Here is a 17,025-nt window from a genome sequence, read left to right as displayed (position 1 = left end):
CCGGAGCGAGGCCATGGCCCTCCGTGTGGGGAGCGCGTGCGGGGGGCCTCCTGACCCGGCCCCCGAGGGCAGAGGAGACGAGGGGACCCCGACGCCACCTCGGCTGCTGGGATTCGCACACAGCGTCGGTTCAGTGTTGGCCAAGGAAGGGCACCAAAAATGCCTTTGAAAATCAGTTCGCTCTTTCTGATTAAAAAAGAAAAACTGAAAAATACCGAAAGGCCTAATGCGAACAAATTACTTCTAACGCTGTGGACACTTTCGCACACTTCTTTCTGGGTTTTGTCCTATTTTGACACCCCCCCCCCCAACAGACCACTTTCTCATCTGTGAACACAAACGAAGAGAGACCCTCTCCAGGCTATGTGTGAAGGTTTTTAAGGTCACGTGGAAGTCCCGACGCCACAGGCTGCTTCACGCACCTCTGTGAACGCTGGGCAGCTGGACTCTCCCTGCTGGTGGCCGGGGAGGGAGGACAGGACAGGACCAGCAGCCCCTCCGGCGCCCTCTGCGGGGTGAGGACCGTCCCTGGGGTGTGTCTGTGTCTGGTCACTGCTGGGTGTAGTCAAGAGTCTTCGGCAGGACGGCTGCATGACGGGACACGCCACGCCCCCATGCGCCACCCTAGGGGCACCGCGCGCTGGCAAGGCCCCCTTGACCTCTTGCTGGTTTGTGCACTGGAGCCCCCACGGGGGTCAGGGTCCCTCCTCCTTTTGTAGCAGGTGAGTACCTGGTGGTGACCCTTGGAGGCTGTGAACGCACCTGCCAGCACCTTTCGCCAGTGGGGGCGGCTGGCAGCTGACTGTCCTCACTGGCTGGGAGCACTCGAGCCCTCATTTGAAAGAGCTCTTTAAAGACGGAGGGGGAGCCGGAAGAGAAAAAATCGTTCAAGACAAAGGAGAGGTGTCTAATCTAACTTCAGCTTTGAGGTGAAGCTGGGGCCCCAGGGAGCAGCGGGCGGGTGGGTGGCTTATGGGAGGGTGACTCGGTGTTTGGAGACGACGCGGGTGGAGGGCCACATCCTCCTGCAGTGCCCGCGGGACCGAGGCCCTGGCGGTCCCCCTTCCTGCTGCTTCCTCTTCCCTCCCCGCCTTTCTCCTTCCAGCGTGCTCTCCGCAGTCTCTCCCACAAACAACACGCCTGGGGAGAGCATCGGCCTTCCCTCAACAGCAAACAGATCCACGAGTCCTTGTCGGAAATGGAAGCATCACACACAGCGAGCTGGAAACACGAGGGTCAGGACCAGCCTTGGGGGGGCAGTGTGGGACGCCCTCATGGGGCCCCCGTCCCTCCGTGGGCTCCCCAGTGCCACAGGCGCGTCCTGCCCCAAACTGAGGAACCGGGGACAGCAAGCCCGTGTGCCTGGCGGGTCCTGTCTCCTGGGAGCACCAGCTGGTGACTCGCCCACACGGACGCGCAGAAAACAGCATCTCGATGTGCGTTTTCATCGTCATTGTGAATCGACGGGCATTGAGCCCCGTCAGCCCGTCTCTTCCTGGGACAGGACTGCTGAGCACAGAGGAAATGCGGCGTCACTCACCGACGGCCGGTGATCTCTGATGACCTGTTCACGTGCGACACCGCAAGTCAGATCCTGAAACACACACGGAAACTTGCCCGCTGGCCTGCACCTTCCTCTTTAGCTTGGAACGCAGAGGAAAAGCAGAATCAATTGCCTGGAAGCGGGCTCTTCTCAACCAGCACAGAGGAGGGTGTTTCCGTCCATGGTGTTGGTACAGGATTGACTTCTGTGGTGTTAAAGTGCCTTTGAGCAAAGCATACAGCACAGCTCAAACCGAGCGAGAGTGAAGTCAGCCCAGACAGGAGCCACCAGGGGAATTCAAAGTCACAGAACAGGAGCTTGAAGAAAGCAGACGAATCCCTGCAGAGAGAACTAGAGCGGCCACATGAGACGCGCGCCCTGACGGCCCCGGGGAGGCCGGGCGGGACGGCCGCAGAACGCCAGAACCACCCCGCCTGCCAGGTGCCACTGGGTCCGAACTCGCCCTGGGATGTGGGTGTCACTTCCCACCGGAAGGAAGCGGTAACTGCAAGCCAGCATCCCGGGAGCCGCGGTGAGGCCGCTGGACCACTCCCGCTGTCTGCCCGACCTGCTCCCGCCTTGCTCTGGGAACGGACCGAACCGCTCACGCAAAGCATCAGCTTAAAGCAACACCGTGTGCGAGCAGAGCGTTCCTTCTGCCTCGTCAGAGGACCTCAGAGGGTCCCCCAGGGAGTCTTGGGCCCCTCAAGCAAATGCTGCTTGAGTGCAGAACTTTCTTTTTTTGTCACCAGGATGCAAGCCTTGACTACAGCTGTGGGTCCAGCTAGACTGGCCTACACCTTGACTTTAGGACCAACGGGGCCCCACCCTTCTCTCCACGGGCCGGGGGCGGGGAGGCCGAGCCTGTCCCATGAACCTGTTCAACAACTCGCACGGCGGAGGGGAAAGTGCCTGCTTCCAGCTCTGCCCCGGGGTCTCGGAAGGCCAGAGACGGACCCTCGACTCTGAACAGGAAGGCTGGGGCTGGGGGCCGGCCAGGGGCACGCCCTGGTCTGCAGCCCCCCGAGCGGTCCCGGTGGGCAGTGTTTCCTGGGTCACAGCAGACGGAGACTCGGGCTCACCCGGCCCCCACCTGGGCTGCCTGGGCCGCGCCTGGGATCCATCAGCCCGCGGCTCGTAGCCTGCTGACAGAATTCTCCGCGGTTGTTAAAAGTGAACAAAGCATGTCTGTCCTCTCAGGCAAGACTCTCCAGCGTTATCAGTCAATAGCTCGAAATCGTCACTGTGACCCAGCCCCAGAGAGAGGGGTCCACGGGGTGACGGGCGAGGCGCGTCTGTGACACTCTGTACCTCCCCCACCTGGTGCTCCAGCCGCATGGGGTTTGCAGTCCGGGAGCCGGGCCCCATGTCCGCCCGTCAGCACAGGGCAGAGCGCCTTCTGTGCTGGGAAAAGAGGGGAGAGGCGTGTGGCAGAGGGGGCCGGGTGGAGCTGGAGTCCCGACTCCCAGAAATTCTTCACAGACAAATGCCACTAAAAGTCACCAGTCCTCTCGCTCACTGAGAACGGAGGTAACGCTGGCTTTAAGTGAGGAGCAGCTTTGTTGAAATTATTATTAATTGAAACGATCAACACTCTGTCTAAAAACAGCTTTCAAGGAATGAAATCGTTTTCCAGCTGTGTGTCCACCAGCGGTCAGTAGTTTTACAACGTCCACGGGGTAGGATTTTGCAGACTTCTCCACGGACGGCTGACTGCTTCTGCCGATGGTGTCTGACGGCTGGAGTTCCGAGCAAACAGTGTATGGTGAGGCACGGGCCCGGGGAAGCAGGCGGCGTCCACCTCGCCTGGCGACCTGCCCGCCTTCCTCCGCCCACGTGAGGCTCCCTCTGCCTGGAGGACAAGGGCAGGCCCAGGGCGGCCCCTCCGGCCCTCCCCTCTTCCTGCACCCACCTTGCCGCCCAGCCAGCTCTCCCTCCCTGACCTGAAGGCAGGCCCCAAGCTGCAGAGAAGCAGCCGGCCTGATGGACGCCCACGCCAGGCTGTCCCGAGACGGGCCCCGGGGCCGGCGGTGGAGGACAGCGGCCCAGGGCAGGGAGCCGCGCCCACACGCCCGGGCCAAGCCCAGCTCTGCGCCCCCGGCTGCGCGAGGCGGGGACCAGGCCTGCAGGCTGCGCCTCCACCACGTGTGTGCGCGAGGCCCTCAGGTGCTTCACGGGGCTGTTATGAGGCTCCTCACATCAGAACCGCGGAGGAGACACGGGGGTGGTTCCCGCACGTACGAGCACTTGACGGGGTCAAATTTACCTGCGCCCGAGACCCCCCAGAAAGTGAAGGTAAAGAACCCCCACCCCGTGTTCTGGGAAACCCTCCTGCAGAGAAGCCCCCTCCCAGGCCTGGAGGAGACACGGGTGCCCCTGCTCACCCGACAAGGCCACGTCCCTGTTCGCTGCCTCATCAGTGAGCAGCCGAACTTCCGTCCCCGATGCGTGGGACGGAGCGCCCGTTAGCCCAGCTGGCTGACGCCTCCTCCTTCCCCGGGGCCGGGGCCGCGGCCCACCCCTCCAGAGCTGGGCGGCTCTCCCACCGGGTTGTCACCCAGCCTGTCCCCCTCTGCCCCACGGTGGGCTTTCTCGTCTGTTCGCTCCTCACTGTACAATAAAACAAAACGAACACGAACCCACCGTCCCGCCCCCGCCTAGCTCTGGGCCTCCTCGCAGACCTTGTGCTCAGAGCGTTCCGCGCTCAGCAGAATCTTTCCTTCCCCCAGCAGTCCTTCGGAAGAGAGGCCCGCCCGAGCAAGTCCAGATCTGGTTTTTATGCGACACATTCAACGAGTGTTACTTTTATTGTTATAATCAAAGGAGGCTAACGGCGAATCCGTCCTGACCTGGATTTAACAAGAAGTTCTCAGGGTAATAGCTGGTTAACCTTTACACATCCAAGCTCTTGATGTCAGGAGGAGTCCTTACCAAATGCGAGCTTTTCTCTGTCCAGTAAACACAGCGAACGTGACTGGATCGGGCTGGCCCTGTAACTGTGACCAATTATGCCGTCGTGCACCAAGACCTCAGGTGAAACGAGTCTGCACTAACCTGCCAGGGATCCGCCTCCTCAAGGTGCCCCCTTGTTTTATTATCAACGGTCTTGTCTTCTAAAAAGCAGGGCGTGAGATGCACAGGCGGTGGCCCCCGGGGCAGCCCTGCACGGGCAGCTTCACGCTGAATCGAGGCCGGACGGGTTTTCTCCCATCTTGTGTTCTTACCCTCAGTTAAATCATTACTGTCACTGTCTTTACCCAAGTGACCTGACTTAACAGCATTCAAAATACTCTGTATGATTTTGGCCTCAACCCCCTACACCAGCGCCTGGCCAGCTCCAAATCGCATTCCAGGGAACCATCCCCATCACTGTCTCGGCTTCGGGGGACGACTTCTAAATACCCACCAAGCAGCCTCCGAACCTGAGAAGGAGCCTACGTTGCAGCCGCTGCTTCCCCAGGCTGGTCACAGAAGGTCCCGGGTTTCGGGTTCGGGAGAGCAGACATCGGCCTGCAGGCACCATGCTCACTTATTCCACCATCCACGGCGGGAGGCCCGGGCTGGCTCCTCGAGTGGGGCAGGTGGATTTGCCCGACCACTGGACCACACTTTATGGGCCCCGAGCAGGGATGGAGGGAGGCTGACGGTTTGAAGCTCTGGCCCAGAATAACTGGTTCACGCGAGAATTCAACTCAGAACCTGGGCACCAACCAGCCGAGCGGGTGGTCCAGACCAGGCGTCCAGGAACTGACAGCCTGCAGGGCCGGGAGCCCCGGGCATCGGGGGGCCAGTCACAGGAGGAGGGACTCAGCAGGAGAGGAAAGAGCCGGAGGCCCACCCCGCAGGACCATGGTCATCCAGGCCCGGAGGCCGCTTGGGCCGCCCTGTCCGAGGTCTGCTGTCTGCAGTCTCCTCGGAGACAGCAGGAACCAGCGAAAAACACACCCGTGTGCCACGTCCCAGCTGCTCCCGTCGTCCCTCCGAGAGAGGGACACCGGCGTCAAGTGGAAAATGACCACCACACAAACGTCCACTGCAGGAGGAATCGGGGAGGCAGGTGACGGAGGTAAGACTTTGTGCCCCTTCCTTGCAGAGGTGTCGGGCGGTGGAAGAAGCCTGTTGCCTCACGGAGGGCCCCTGCGCGCCCGCGGCCTGGCTGCGACTCACGTGACACGCTACCACGACGAGCCACGCGGGAGCCTCCAGCGAAACGCAGGAGGCCCTCCGAGCCCCCTCGACGAGCGAGGCCCTTCACACGAGGACCTGAGCCGGCGTGACTCGGGCCCGGCCGCAACCCTGACCACCACACCGGGCTTCTTAAATCGAGGGTGAAGTGACCTTGGTGGTAAGAACTGCCCTGACTCCGAGCTTACGCCACCCAGCAGACCCACCCTAGAGCTGACCGACCCTCTCCATGAAAAGCAGCGCCGTAAACGGGGATCCGATGAGCCTCAGGCCCCGCGGTTCACACCGCCACGCGCCACCTCGGACCAGACCGGGGCTTCTCCCCGCGCGGGACTCTCGGACGCCTGCCCTGGGTCTGCTCGCATCTCAGCTTTGCTCCAGGCTCCTGAGGCTCTGTCCGGTTTGGTCCAAGTGGAAGAGATGCCAAAGAGAGGGCGTCTCCCGAGGAGCTGGGGCCGGTGTGTGGTCAGGCCACTGAGACGGCGGCCCTCTGGCTCTGTGTACGTCCCTGCCCCATGCACCCACTCACAGGAGAATGCCTGCCCTCTGCGCCTGCTGGGGACCGTCTACCCCTCTGGCCGCAACGGCTCCACCTGCTGGTTTATTAAAGGGAAACACCTACCCTCGGAACAATGGTTCACCTGAGGGCTGGGAGGACACGCCAAGGCGGCTGGTTTCCCTGTAGCTGAAGCCCACCTGACGTCAAGTCCCCTGGAACCCGCAGCCTCTTTCTCCCCCGAGGAGTGAAGGCTGCTGCCCTGTCCTGTCCACGGTCCATGCTGGTGTCGCTCCAGGACCCTTTTGCTTGGACATGTAAGATCCCCCGTCCAGTAACCCCGATGGCCCTACTGCCACCTCGGGGCCCCTTCTGCAGCCTGCGTACAGGCCTGCGGGGTGCAGCCCCACGGGCTGAGCTGCAGGGGCGCCCTCTCACTCCTTCCTGGTGTCTCCTCCGTGCACTCCTGGGGCAGGGCCAGGTCTCTCCACAATCCGTGCATCTGGAACCCAGGACTCGGGTGTGTGAGGGCCAGGCCAGTCAAGCAAGGCTCGACTCTGCACCAAGGAATGGCAGCTGTGCACACGGCGGGCAGGCGTGCGGTGAGCCGCGGGGATGAGACAGGCTGAGCCCCGGCTTCTCTGGGAAGCCCTGAGAGTCTCCCAGAGGGGCCTCTGCAGGACCCAGGAGGGATGCCGCCCGGAGGCCAACAGCCGACACGTGAGCCGTCGAGTCCCAGGGCGAGTAAGGACCAACGGCTACACGTCTCTGCCCGTCAGTGCCCGTGGGCTGGCTCTTCAATCGTGTAGGAGTCAATGAAGAGGAGGAACACAGGACCCCCCGGAGGGGACAGAGCGAGCCCTGGTGCGGGAGGCTGTTTAACAGTCGGGCTCTTCTGGCCAGGAGGTGGGTACCGCACAGTGATTTCAGGCCAGCAGGTGAATCCACCTGGACCAACTTCTGCCCACGTGCCCACTGATGCTGAAAACTCTTTAAGGAGCAGAAATCCTTGCATTTCCCCAGTAAGGAAATTGGGAGAAGGCTGAAAGGCCAGAGTGATGGTGAATTTTATGTGTCAGCTTGGCTGGGCCACAGCACCCAGATATTTGGTCAAAACCAGTCGAACTGTTGCCATGATGCTATTTTTTAGATGAGATGAACATTTACAACAGTGAACTTGGAGTAAAGCAGATTGTGCCCACCTCCCACTGTGGGTGGGCCTTGTCTAATCAGTTGACGACATAGATAGAAAAAAGACTGACTTCCCCCAAGGAAGAGGGAATTCTGCCTCCAGACAGCCTTCAGACCTGAGGTCTCCAACCTGCTGGCCAGCTCTGTAAACTTCAGACTTGCCAGCACCCACAATGATGTGCACTAAGTCTTTAAAATAAATCTCTGTACATACATATTATCTATCTATCTATCTATCTATCTGTCTGTCTGTCTGTCTGTCTGTCTGTCTCTGATCTCTGTCTCTTTTTCTCATACACACACACACACATAGTTGACCCTTGAACAACCTAGGGCACAGGGGTGATGGTCCTCTGTACAGTAGAAAATTCCAGCATGACTTACTGTCTGCCCTCCACATATGAGGTTCCTCCATATCCAAGGTTCCTCATCCTTGTGATTCAACCAATTTTACCTGGTGTAGTATTTACTACTGGGAAAGTCTGCGTGTAAGTGGACCCACATGGTTCTCATCAAAGGTCAGCTTTACACACAAACACACACACACACACACACACACACACACACACACACACACACACACACACACAATTATCCCTGGAGAACCCTGGTCCCCACGGCCAGTCTCCCCAGGTGGGTAACTGTGCCGACAGAAGCTAGGTGCAGGGAGGGAAGGCCTGTCCCTAGACCCTCTCCTGAGGAGGGGGCTTTGGGCATCTGACGGTGGGTGTAGCGGTGCCACCGGGGGGGGGGGGGGAGGAGGACACAGAAGGTGCAGTGGGCCGGGGCCCAGAGCGGGACCCCACAGACGCCCAGCTCACCAGGGCTTGGTTTAAACGCTTGCAATAAGCTCACTGGGTTGGATTTCTTCGACAGAGGTCTTGGTGGGTGTGTGGGATGCTGTGGTTCTACTGACGCACAAGAAGAACACAACGGAGAGCCTGGCCCCCTAAGAACAGTCCTCAGAAACACGGGACTCTGGCCAACGTCAGGCACGGGACTAGCGAGGCTGGGGGGGCGCGGGCAGCAGGCACCCTCACTTGGTTGCTCCGTCACCTTGGGGCTGTGCCCCCCCCAGCTGTCTCAGGGTGGGGTCTACTTCTCCTGGTGGCTAGGATGTGAGCAGGCTGAGCTCATGACAGGAGGGGACATGGTTCAGAGACCAGCCAGTACCCTCACATTCCACGGGCAGCCTTGAAGGTTGAGGGGTCCCACGTTTTCCAGTTTTTCTGGCGAGCAGTGATCTGACCAATGATCTTAAGGGATAACATTGTAGTCACCACTACTGAGTGCTGAGAACCAGAGGGCACCACACGGAATTGGGGTGGAAAGGGGTGTGGAAGCAGGTCCTTCCTCGTGACTTGGGATGTAACCGGGCAGGCAGTGCAGGGTCCTGAGACCACGGGTGTCGCAAGCCGGGGGGCACCTGTCACTCAGGTCAGTCTCAGAGCGTTGAGCTACTGCAGTGCCGTGTCACCCCATGAGCATCACCACTGACAAGATGACTCTTTGGAGAAGATACGATCGTGCCCCCAGGGGGTTCCCAAGACCCCGTTACCCACGACCGTGCCGACGGGGGTCCAGCAGGATGGTCTGACGAGGGCAACGCTCAGTCAGCAGCTGCTGTCTCTCTGCAGCTCTGCTCCGGAAGAGATTGAACTGGGGAGAAACCTCACTCACGGTGACAGCAACCACAGAAACCCCGCAGCACAGTAACAGGACAGGCGGGGACGTCTATGGAGAAGACACAAAGCTTTGCTGGGACACATGAGGCAAGTCCTTCAAAGGTGGAAAAATTAATTACACTTCTGGGCTGAGAGGCTCCCAGTTGTGAAAAGCCAGTCATTCCAAAGTCACGTGTAATTTTAATACTTCGTGATAAAAATCCCAATCAGGCGAGCTTGACGTGTGCGTGAGTGTGAGTGTGTGTGAGAGAGACTTAACAACCTGGCTCTGAAGATGACTGGGGTTCAGGTCCTGGAAGGGTAAATGCCGAGGGACAGACAAGAAGTTGAGGGGAAGAATGAGTAGGTTATGCCAAGGATATTAAAATCCACAGTGAAGCCCCGAGGGGCATTGTGGCAGGGCAAGAACCCGTCGGCACCCGCTCAGGGGAATGCAACGGGAGGCAGTCAGGCCCGGGAATTTAGTGACAAAGGCGGCACTTCACGCCAGCTGTAGTGGAGGAAACAGCCAAGGAGCGCAGCTGGGAAAATGAAATGTCCTTTCGTAAGACAATCCCACATGGACAACTGGGCGACTCAAGATCTAAATGTGAAGACCCATGAACTAGAGAGGGAGGGTCTAGCCCAGCGGCAGAGCACATGCTTAGCGCGCTCCAGGTCCGGGTTCCCTCCCCAGTACTGCCACTGAAGAATAAAACAGAACAACCCACTAAAAGATGAACTAGAAAGCAACCAGAAGAAAATATAAAGGCTCGACTGTCACAAAACCTGCGGTATTTACAAAATCTGTAAATCTTAAAAGGTTATCATCTCCAATGTGCCAATAGTTCCTACAAGTCAGTAAGGAAAATAAAATGAACAATGAGCACAGACTACGATCAGGTAAGTCAGAGAAGAAGTTCCAGGGGAAATAAGAACGTGAAGAGACGCTCAACTTTGTCGTCATTAAAAAATAAAATTTAAACAATATTTTACCTACCGCATTGGCAGAAGTTAAAAAGCTTGATAATGTCTTTTTCCCCATATACTTCTATTATGTGTATAAATTGGTAAAGCCCTTTTGGAGGGTAATTTGGCAATAAAAATGCACATACTCTATGAGCAAAAAGATCCATTTCTTGTAATCTAATTTACAAAAATTACAGCATAAATGCATATTTTCATATAGAAACAATAACTCCAGCATTGTCTGCAACAGCAAATAAATAGGAAACAAGCTATCACTGTGGGTATTTAAATATTTTGTTTTTAAAAAGAAGGTGTGAGATCTCCAGGTTCTGGCTGGGAAAGATACCCATGCTCCACCGAGGGCTGTAACAAGTGTTTCAAGCAAATCAGGAACAGCCAACACCCGACTTCACTTCTGAAAACAAACCAAACCTAACAAGAAACAACGACGCAGCGCACGCACCTGAGCGCTGCGTGCGGGGCGGGGGGCCCAGGCTCTGGGCAGCACGTGCTTCTTGGGCTGCGGCGGGTGGGGGCGGTGCGGTGAGACCCTCAGTGCTTCAGACACTCCTGAGTGTGACCCGAGGGAGGGCGAAGGGCTGTGTCCATTTTCTCTTCTTGTTTGGGCTTTTTGATGTTTCTGAAGTGAGGAAAAATCTTAAAAAAGACAAGCGCTCACCTGACCCGGGAAATGGGTGATGTGGACAGTGTGGACGGCGGGTCCTGCTCGAGGGAGGGCAGGTGTGTGAGGGGACGCCGTCCACCGCCCGCCTCCTGGAAGAGCCCAGGTGGCCCCGAGTGTGGCTCTGAGGTCCAGATGCACCCGGACGCGGTGGCTCGGGATGCGCTGGCTTTGGAGGCGCACCTGCTGTGCGCAGGGCAGGTGGCCCCCCCGTGCCGTCCACGCGTCCCCTCCCTCGGGGTCCTGGGCATCCGCATGCTGGGCTCAAGTTTCCATGGGGCGGGGGGCCCGAGGACACAGTGTCCTCTCCCTTCACCCCCGAGTCGCAGACGGACCCCAGCTCTCAGGGACAAGAAGAGCTGCCGTCTCCCCCGGCTTGATTTCTCATTTTCCTATAAACAGCCTCTCAACCAAGAGTTCCTTCTCGGCTTTAGGGTTAATTGGGCAACAAAGGGTCTTAGTGAACAATTCTGGCTTTGACTGAAAACCTGGATTATTATGCTGGGAGCTTGCTGGCGCCAGATCGTCTTTCTTGGGGACCTGTCATTTGGAGGAGGCCTTGCACCCGAGAGCCCCTCCCTGCCGCCCCATGTTCCCCGTGGAAGTGGGCAAGTGCACCTCCCAGGGCCCTCCTCGTCCAGCCCCCACACCCTGGGGCTCTTGCCGGCCCCTGGCTCCACCCCCGGGGCTCACTCCCACCGTGCCCTGGACGGCCCACAGCCACACCCCTGCACCGACGTCCCCTGGTCTCAGAGTTTCAGCAGCTCTGAGGCGGGGCTGGGTTGCCGTCCCTAGCCAGCCCCTGGCCGGTCCCTGGGCCTCCCCTACACAGGTGCCCCCTCTGCTTCTGAGCTGTTCGTGGGTGGAGACAGGTGCCCGGCCAGTTCTTCCAGCACCGGTGGGGTTCCCAGGGGCTGGAGCCAGAGGTCCAACCGGGCACAGCTCCCCGTCACCTCCCGGGCAGCTGTGGTATCTCTGCGCCCCTCCTGGCCTCCCAGCCCACAGGGCAGCACCCGGGGACCTCAGGTGCTCACAGAGGAGTGTTTAACTGAATGACTAAAGCTCGTTCCTCTGCCCGCCAGGCCCTCTCTGCTCCCGGCCAGGATGTGCAGGCCTCGCTCTCTCCGGGGGCACGGGTGGGTGGGGCTGTGCGACTTCCTGCGGGGAGAGCGGAGGGTGGGGACTCCCCCCTGGGGCCGCTGCATTGAGGGGGGCCTTGCTGTGCAGTGACTGCAGGAGCTCAGAGCTCCAGCGCCCTCATCCACGTGCTTTCCATTTTAAAGCATCGCTGGTGATTTATCGTCAGAAATCAATGAACACTCCATTCTAACCTCAGAGCTCGGCCGGGGCGGATCAATTTCTCTGTCATGCTCACACGGCCACTGATGCAGTTTTAACACCCATCACTTCTCTCCAAAGCGGAGGCTAGGGACTTCGGGTTGGGATTAATCAACAGTGATGAGCTTAAATAAACGAGATGAATTTTCTCTATACCTTGTAGGGTTTTTTTGGCCCAAATTATAATGGAACCCCTCTGTGCCGTGCGGGTGGGGGTGGAGTGGTGCCTCTGAGCTGCTCTCTGGGGACCTTGGGGACAGGGCCCAGCTGCAGGTCTGGAGTTGCATCTGCACAGCAAAGCAGGGTGTTCAGTTAGAGTGAATGTCATACAGTAATAAAAATCACAAGGTTTTCTAGGGAAGTGGAAGTGGCACTTTGTGTGAGATGGCAGACCTCAACGTCCACACCAAAGGTGACGTGACGGTGGAGACGTTTTAGTTTGAGGGCCCCCTGGGCTCCCCTTGGGTGCCAGCACGGCGACGCCTGTGCGTCTGCGGGGAGAATTTCACTCTTCAATTGTTCAAATGTATGAAAATCACAGAATCGCAGTGATCTGGGGCAGGAGGGCTCCGAGGGCCCCAGTCGGACACCCCCATTTCCGGTTTCTCAGGCGGCGCCGGGGGAGGGGCTTGTGGTTGGATCCCACGTGAGCTTCTCCTGAGCTCCCACTCGGCTGGGAGGAGCAAGAGGTCGCTGCCCTGCTTGGAGACGGAACCACGGCTTCCGTGGGGTCTTCACGTGGGGTCCACATGGGTCAGCAGCTCCAGCCTCGAGGAGACGCCATCACGTCACTGCAGGGCCACCAGGACCTGGCGTCCGAGCCGCCAGGAGCACCTCCATGACCCCGTCCTGCCGCACGCCACCCGCTCTCCCATGGAGGCCACGCCCTCGTCCCTGCAAGGTGACCACAGGCTGCCTTTCCCTCCTGCCCTGCGCCGGGCATGCTCCGCCTGGTCGCCGGCTGTGTCTCCTTCCTGTTCTTTGGGAATTTGCTTGTCCTTGATCCTGGGGCCCTTGGGAGCCCCTGCCTTCTGCTGTCATGTCACACAGGGGGCAGGGCCGTGAGTGCGGCAGGTGCCCTCGCGCTGACGCCGGGAGCGGAGTTCCAGAAGGCAGTTTTGGGAACGGCTTGCTCCTTGAAGGCCCCTTGGAAGCCACAGGCAGAGGGGCTGGCGGCTGATGTCAGAGTTGGATGGAGCTTGGCTCCAGCCCTGGTGTCCTCCCTTCCAGCCATTCGCTCTTTGGAAACTGACTGAAGCTCTCAGGGCGCAGCTCCCCTGCCGTGACTGGGGCTGACAGAACCCACTTCACAGGTCAGCCTGGGATAAGGGGCACCACGTGTGAAGCCCCGGGCGGGGGCTGTTTCGTTCCACCCTCTCTCCCCCTCCTCCCTGTGGGGCCTGGAGCAGAGGCCCCCACCCCACCACTGAACCAGGCCCAAGGTGGAGCCTCTGGGTGTTTTTGAGCCAAGATGTGCACCCCGACATCCATCAGGCCCTGGGCCCCTATGACCAGCAGGAGGGAGCCAGGTGAAGGGGGCCCAGGCCGCAGCAGGGCCACGGGCACAGCTCACCCACACCGGGGGCCAGAAGTGCCTGTGGCACGGCCTGCGGGGAGGGGACCGTCAGGCAGTGCCTCAGGGCTATCCCGGGTTTCCTGGCCCCGTCTGTGGCCACACGAGCTTGCACCCCCATCTCAGAGCCCCGTCCCTCTGCCCCAGCCCCTGCCTGCAGGGTCCAGGGCGGGTTCTGCAGGGGTCCTGGCTGCCCTGCCCGGCTCCTCAGCTGGCCCTTAGGAGCTCGGTCACCAGGGGGACAAATTACAGGCCAGCGTGGCAGCAAGCTCTCTCCTCCCAAGAAGCCCGCCGGGTCAGCCCCAGTCCCTGCAGGACCACTGCTTCCGGACGCATGAAAGCAGCACCTCCATCTGTCTGTGAGCGAGTGGACGGAGGTGCTGACCACAGCACTGACCCAGTGTCTTTGCCCCGCTGGGCTGGGACGTCGTTTCTTCACTGCCGACAGGAACACACAGCAGACTCGCACAAGGAGAGGTCAACCTGACGCATTTTGCGCTTTTTATCGCGCTTTCTGCTCCAGAGCAGCCCGGAGAGCCTGAAACACCGCGCCCGAGAAAGAGGGACCGGCTGTGGCTCGTGGGGCCACCGCCACCAGCAGAACACCGGCGCGTTTCTTCCCAGTGGCTTTTCTAGCTGAAACCTCTTTGAAACAGCACAGGCAGAATTTAAATCACAAAGCCCTGAAGTTCCCTGCCTGTCATTGTCCTGCAAAAGCTCAGCGCCCACAGGCTCCCTGGAAGGGTTTCCAGCCCAGAGAAGCCAGTGTGTTCATCTGGGGTGCGCAGGACCCCGGGGCCTGGCCTCCCAGGCCAAGAGCAGGAGGGCGCGACCACCAGAGAGGGGCAGGTTCTGTTTAAACATCCCAGGGTACTGTACCTGGAACCGGGGCTGAGAGCCTGTCCTCCCCTCCTCCATCCCTGGGCATCGACGCTGGGGTGCTGGTTCCTCCAACTTCCCAGAACCCCAACCAGCATCACAACCCTCCCTTACAGGTGCCAACTCCCACTTCTCAAAAGAAGTGTGGTGGAGATCCCTGCGGGGGCTCTTGGGCTGGAGGTGGGGAGCTCACTTGGTGCAGGTCAGTCCGTCTGTCCAGGGGGACAGCCCGCCCCACCCCCGGCTCCTCTGAGGAGCCCGTCCAACCTGCTGCCCTGTCTCCCGTGGCCTCTCAGGGAGAAGCCAGCACACACACAGAGCCCCTCTGGGCGGTGCGTGGGCAGTGAGGCCGGCCTGCCCGACTCCCCTGGTGTCACCACCACCGCTCCAGGGGCCACTGGTCCCTTAGGAGTCGGTGACCGAGGGCAGGTCGACCAGGGGCCCCAGAGCCGCCCATCCCACCTCCCGGCTGCAGACGAGGGGCCGACGCGGTGCAGGAGCAGTGAGCGCACACGCTGTGGGCTGGGAAACAGCCTCGGCTCAATCACCGGGAATCGCAGTCCCGACGGTCCTCCGTCTAAGGGACACAAGGCTCCTCCCGGGACCAGGGCGGAGCAGCAGTCACTAGGTTATCTCGTCTCCAAAGACCAGACAAAAGGGTCTTCAGCTTTTTTCTTTCCCAGCGAACTTTCCGGATGGCGATGTGTACACCGAGTACATTGTTTTCCTCCGTGCTAATGGCTCGCTCACTCCACCAGGATGACAGCCCTTCTTGGGGGCGTCTCGGGGCCCCAAAGAGACTGTCAACCAAGGCACGTTTCCATGCAGTCACAAACAAGGCTGCTGTGTCTACGAGAGACACACGGAGGATCCAGGGACCGGAGGCTCTGGGTCAGCCGGGAATTAGGTGCCAGACGCTTAGATGTGGAAGTCACGGCCCCTGTTACCGGGAAGGGCAGGGAAGGGGCAGGCAGAACCTTGCTCTCAGAAAGTGACACGGCTAGTCAGAGAGGAGACAACTGAACAATGTGGGACAGGAGGGAGTGACCGTCCCGACCCCTGGTTTGGCTACATGTATCCGTCAGCGTGGGGAGTGGGGCGTGAGCTGAAAAGCTTGGCTTAAACAGCACCCAAATCCCAACAGCCCATGGTGTGTCGTTCAGGACTCCTGCTGTGAACAAGCAAAACAAAGCCTGTCCCATCCTTGGGTTTCCGTGTAATGTGCAGGGTCAGTGAAAGCCTCCGTGGGAAGTGAAACATGTGACACTGACTCAGCAAATATGCAGAAACATGCACATTTCATGTTTTCATGGTATTTCAAAGAATATCTCATTGCAGGCCTGTAGGTCAGCTTTAAGGCTGCTTCTCACTAAGGCCTCAGAGTTAGGACAACGTGGTGACCGTGAGGGGAAAAGCGGGTTTCATGCCAGTGCTGGTCCAGCCTGGTTAGATCCGCTGGCTGAGAGATGGTGTCCACGGGGCTGAGGCCGTGGGATGGTCCCCGCGGACCACGTGCAGACTGTCAGACAGAAGTTGCTCCGAGGTTGAGAGAGGAGGGGGTGGCAGGGACAAAGAGGAGGTGTGCGGCGGGGCGAGCCCACCGGGGCCGGGTGGGCACAGCAGACGGGGCCTGGGGAGGGCCTCTGGCTGTGGGTCCTTGACTCCCGATCTTCTGAGACCCTGGTTTCACCACCCGAGGGCACATCTCTTAAGAGAACGGGCAAGGGTACCTGCATCTACGTCCCCATTAAACTGTGACAAAGTCAACGCTCAGCGCTCAGCCCATGGAAAACCCCAAGACCGGCATCCGATCACTGGCCGGGGCTCCGCAGCAACTCAGACAGTGACGTGGCCCCGGCCCCGCTCCCCGGCCTTGTTTCCCCTGGGAACGTAAGACGATCTTGCACGGTCTTCTGAGCATCCCCGGACCCCCAGGCGTCTCTTGAACTTGATGGCTAAGGAAACGAGCCTCCTCCAGGAGCACTCGCGCCCCACGCGTGGGCCCGCTCGGGGCCCTGCCCCCCGTCCCTGGGCTCACGCTCCGCTCTGAGCGCGACTGCCCTCGCCGACTCGCCTGTGTGCTCCGGGGCTGGGCCACGGTCTCCCAGACGGGCCTTCTCTTTGAAAGGGGAACCTGACTCTGAGCGCCGTCCCCAGGCTCTGCGGTCTCTGAACCATCAACAGAGGCCGCTCCAGGCTTCCTCCACAGGCACGTCACTTCCCGTGGGACCGGTGGCCGGGCGTCTCCGGAAGGCGCAGGTGCCCCCAGGTGTGCACACCTGTGATGAGCCCCCGGGACCTCGGCCACCCTTGCTCTGCCGTCTCTGACCCTCCTTCCTGACAGAGGAGGAAACTTGACTCGCGCCCCTTCTCCAGGCGCAACGCCCACGGCCTCAGGCTGCAGCCTCTGCTCACCTCTCTCCTGCTTCGACTGCAACTTTAAAAGCTTCTGGGCTCTTTTAACAAGTCTCACGTCAACCTGGGCTTCAGCTTGTGCGGGTGCGG

At 59.8% G+C, this 17,025-nt stretch overlaps 1 protein-coding gene across 2 annotated transcripts in view; it reads right to left on the bottom strand.

Annotated features, from left to right (window-relative positions):
- PTPRN2 (protein tyrosine phosphatase receptor type N2) overlaps positions 1-17,025 on the bottom strand; it is a 519,628-nt gene that overhangs the window by 162,136 nt on the left and 340,467 nt on the right. The window lies entirely within an intron of this gene.

Source organism: Camelus dromedarius, chromosome 7, assembly GCF_036321535.1.
Source record: "Camelus dromedarius isolate mCamDro1 chromosome 7, mCamDro1.pat, whole genome shotgun sequence".
NCBI lineage: Eukaryota > Metazoa > Chordata > Mammalia > Artiodactyla > Camelidae > Camelus > Camelus dromedarius.
This window is presented reverse-complemented; position numbering and strand designations above follow the sequence as displayed.